A 5,177-nucleotide genomic window follows, 5' to 3' on the forward strand; every position below is an offset into this window, starting at 1 on the left:
TGCAAAAAGAGAAATAAAGAAATTAATGCAGAAACATGCCGATTTTCAACAAGTAAAGATGCAATTTTGCATGTTCTATTATTGGTATACGACGTACAGTACGTGACCATTTCAATGTGCAAACTATTAAGAAAGTCATAAATACATGAAAAGGTTCGGTACTTATGGTCCTCTGTTATGAATTCGAGTAGTCCCTGGCTGGGTTACAGGCACGGCGCCAGATGTGCAGGGAGAAGATAGCGAGAAACACCACGTATATAGTGCTTTAAATCCCTCTTTTTTTGCTGAGAGTAGAGTGGGAAGTCGATAGACGGGTAGGGTAAGTAAATTTCATAAAATGTTAGTACTGGGAGAAAAAGTGAAAGGTGATTGCCATGTGTCATTTACAAACTCTGAGATTTTGAGCTATAGTGTGATACGCAGTTCGTTTGAATTTTTTTTTCCTGTCTTTTTTGAAGAACCACAAGGGCTGACCTCGAGGACCACAGGTGTTTCGCTGACCATAGTTTGAGAAACGCTGCTATAGAGGATTCCACGTTAAGAAAATAGCATTAAACATATGGGGACTGTTCCATCAACTATTTATAAGTGTTTTTCTTGAGAACTGAAAATTAATTAGTTTTCTTTAATTCATAGAACATAATTTCATTGAGAACTAGAGCGATTTCATGTGCTAAAAATTACCATATGTGACCACAGGAAGAAAAGGGGGAATGTCACTTTATTGTGAAAATTGAGATAATGGTAAAAATTGGAAGTTTATGGTTAGACGACAATAAAACATATTGAACATATTGATTACTAGATTAACCACCTTTCAAAATGCATGGTGGTATTTATGATTTGTAACACACTTCTGGAATAAATTGGTTTTGAACTTTAAATTAGCTCTCCTGAAAATCTTGACATTCCCCCTTTTCTTCCTGTAGTCTTCATATATTTAATTTTCGAATAACGGGATAACAGCTAAATTGGTGGAATAGCCTTCCGCTTTCTTGCCAAATATCCCCGCTGATAAATTTAACAGACAAGTAGGGGTGGTACAGTAGAGGCTAAGATTTCACATTGTTAAAACACGTACAACATTGTCTGCGCTTGTTATAAAGTACACAAAATTTTACTGTCAGCAAAACAACAAAGGCATTAGGTACGTAACTTAGGTTCATATTTGATTATAATGTGAAGTTAATAACGGAAAAAGTGTACTGTACACAATTTTAAATTTGTATTATAAGCACTTCTTAACATTTAATAATAACGGAAAACGTGTGCTGCACATAATCTTAAATCTGTATTATAAGCACTTCTTAACCCAAAAAAATAACTGTATTGATGTTTAACAGAATTTTATTATCATTATTATTATTATTATTATTATTATTATTATTATTATTTGTAATTGCAGTAACTTTTAGGTGCTTAAAACTGTATTTTAATGTCTACTTTCGATAATTATGGAGCCTAGTTGAGGTGTCTAAAAGTTGGCTAATGGCCTAAATGTCCGAAGTCTAGTTATAATGTAATATAATGTATGTTTTTGCAGGCATCATTATGGCATTATATATATATTTGTCATTTGAACGGACTCAACGTACCTATCTTGTGCGATAAACTTGCTAGAACACTGTACGTGTTAGGAAGAGAGTGAGATAAAGATACTATACCTCACTCTTTCTTCTAACGCACTATTGCCAACATATCGCCCTACAATCTCACTAACTTTTCAACAAAAAGTAACTAAATCTCTCCAAAGTTTGTTAAAAAAAATCCTCAGAAATGTCGCTTAAAATTAATAATAAATATCACTAAATAAAAATAAGAAAAAGATACATATGCGGAGAAAAATATAATGTCGTCGTCGTTACCCTCTTCTGCAGAGTCTGGTTGTATTGTTGACGGGTGTGATGTTGAGGTGGAAGGTGTGGGAACAGCTGATTGTGAATACACTGCACTTGAACCAACCATTGACACTACAATTTCTGGAAAATTGTAAATGTGGAAACTTTCACCCAAGCGTTTGACCACAATTTTTTTTTTTTTTTTGTGAAACCTAACATTTTAAAAATCTTATATATTAAAATATATTAAAACCAGCAAAAAACTACAGTATCATTTGCTTCACACGAACTGTCTGCACAAAATTCCAAAACTCAATTGCCGCAGGTCGGTTCGGAGTGGAAAATCTCCGCGTTGCGAGGAAAAAAGAACCAAGAATTAGTTGGAGCTCACTACTCATCACGTGACAATCAAAGTTGCCGCCGTTTATGGATGTTGGAGCAGTAGCATTGAGAGAGAGACCTAACCCGTGAGAATCATTGAATCAGCATCTTTCACCCTGATCACTGATCACAAATATAGCCTATGAGATCAGGGCTTTCACGTATGAACCATTAGACGATTCAGTAATGCACTCATGCCTCTTCTAAAACTAATAAGTGCATGACTTCATTTGAATGTTTTAACTTAAAAGAAAGGAAAAGGTGGAAGAATATAAAAATCAGCAGAAAAGTCGCTAATCGTATTTTACAAAGTTTGTCGCCGAGACTGATTCAAAATTCCCTAGATTTAGCGACTTATCGCTAAACATGGCAACACTGATCTTGCGGGAAGAGTGTACTAGCCAAGACCCATAAGACCAATTCTTTTTTCTTAAGCTGGAATACTCTATACGCACATCTCGATAGAAGTCACATTAATTGGATTGTTTTAAAATTGACTAACAGTAGTATTCTATCATTTTATAGCATATGCTGAAAATGTTCTCTTCCCGTATCGAAGCATAATTGGCAGTGTTATTATCGCTTCGCTATCATCGGCGACAGACGGAGCTTTGAGTTTGGCGTAAAAAAGACCGACGAGTCTTCCTCTCTCGCTATGACGTTGCAATCTGTTCGCAACGTTCAGTGGCTTGAAATTAGTGGTTTTTAAATTAAATTTACACGAAAGCCGTCCACGCTATTGAAATACGCTAGAGGGATGAATGATTCTTTATTAGAATTTCTATCGATATGAGTAAATATCACGATCCTACTTGGAATAGTTACCGAATGAATAAGAGGGTGTTAAACATTTGGGGGGAACATTTTTTTCTGAGAAAAGTTCTCCCGTGTCAATCATATTGTTTCTCCAGAGGTCAAAGTTTAATAATATTGTATGTTAGCGTAAAGAAAGATGACAGGCCTCTAAGTTCTCCCGCGTCAGTGACATTGTTTTCCAACGGTGTAAGTTTAATTGCGTTATATACCGGACATTTCTTTTCAACTCAACTGTCGCCCACGATACCGATCCAGTAATATCAAGTTAGGCTTTTCTGCTAAATAGACATATTGATTTTCAGAACTGTTTTAAGATTATGCGCAAGCATATTCTTACAACACAATACATAGATGAATATAGACGTAACTTACTTCCTTCCTTACTTGCTTACAAATGGCCCTTAAGGAACCCGGAGATACATTGCCGCCCTCACATAAGCCCGCCATCGATCCCTATCCTGAGCAAGATTAATCCAGTCTCTACCATCATATCCCACCTCCCTCAAATCTATTTTAATGTTATCCTCCCATCTACGTCTCGGCCTTTTCAAAAGTCTTTTTTCCTCCGGCCTTCCAACGAACACACTATAAGCATTTCTGGATTAGCTTATACGTGCTACATGCCCTGCCCATCTCACACGTCTGGATTTAATATTCCTAATTATGTCAGGTGAAGAATACAAAGCGTGCAGTTCTACGTTGTGTAATTTTTTCCATTCTCCTGTAACTTCATCTCTCTTAGCCCCAAATATTTTCCTAAGTACCTTATTCTCGAATACTCTTGCCTCTGTTCCTCTCTCAAGGTAAGAGTCCAAGTTTCACAACCATACAGAACAACTTTCAAATTTTTTGAGAGCAGACTGGATGACAAAAGCTTCTCAACCGAATAATAACAAGCATTTCTCATATTTATTCTGCGTTTAATTTTTTAATATAGGCCTAAACCATTTTAAATGTAACTGTGATACGCACAGACGTATTAAAATAACTTATTTTTATAATTTACATTTGTTTTCTGCCACAAAATGAAAATGAGGCGAATATTTCCAAAATGCAAATTATCCCATGCATATTAATCTGTTACAAAGACAGCTAGTTAATTAACGCATAACTGTTGAAAACAAGACTATTAGACAGAATTGGTCAATAAGCGGTTTAGGGAAAATCTAATGTAGAACCATCTGGAGATAAGCTTCCTAGCGCATAGAATGTATTCCTTACCAGAAGTCTCTCAGTAGAGCTAATTTGCTCCAATTGCTTGTGCAAACCGTTTGTGCAAATTGTTTCTATGTGTAACCGTCACAGGATTGTTGTATGCTCCTTCTTAGATATCTTGGTGAATCACGGACGCTCTCCACGCCTCGTTTGTCACTATTCCACGATTATGTAGAACTGTAACTAAACCAAGCGTTATTGGTTAGCACGAATTTAATTCCGGTAATAAGTATGTAATTAAAATATAAACGACTTAACTATTAATTTTTATTACCTGTTACAGAAAGAAATAGAAATTATCAGCATTAAAAACGCCATGCATCGCAATTGATCGAAAACAATTTTGCAACACTGACTGGTCCTTTATAGCGTTCGAATTTACAAAAAGGATTTCTTGAGTGCTTATGAAATAAATTTCTTGTTTGGTATTGTCTTTCACTTCTCACAAAGTGTGACAGTTGTATTTCGTCACTTTGCTCTTTAAATCTCCTCGTAAATGATCGGGAGAAGAATTTACAGTTCAATCCAACTTAGGTCTTTATTTTGTTAATAGATTCGCCGTTTTCGTTTTCTTGTATAAACTAGACCCGCTACTTTTATTTTATTTACAATCCTGCGTATCGTGGTCCTGTTAGGGATAACGATATCAGAATCAGATATCTTTTTCCAAAGACTGAATTATCATGGAATTATGATGGTATGGTCAATTGCTATTTAAACCTGCTGTTCTTAACGGTATAATCATTCTCTATAACTGATTATATTAGCAACTGACCAAATTTTTCTTCGCACTAGTGTTGCCCAAAACGTTGATCATCTAAAGGTCAAGAGCAAATGACTGTAACACTAAGCATACTTTCTTTACAAGATGTCTTTTTGTAGCGAAATGTATGCCGCATATTTAGCGGCCTATGTTTTATTGCGAAA

This window comes from Periplaneta americana, chromosome 15, assembly GCF_040183065.1.
Source record: "Periplaneta americana isolate PAMFEO1 chromosome 15, P.americana_PAMFEO1_priV1, whole genome shotgun sequence".
NCBI lineage: Eukaryota > Metazoa > Arthropoda > Insecta > Blattodea > Blattidae > Periplaneta > Periplaneta americana.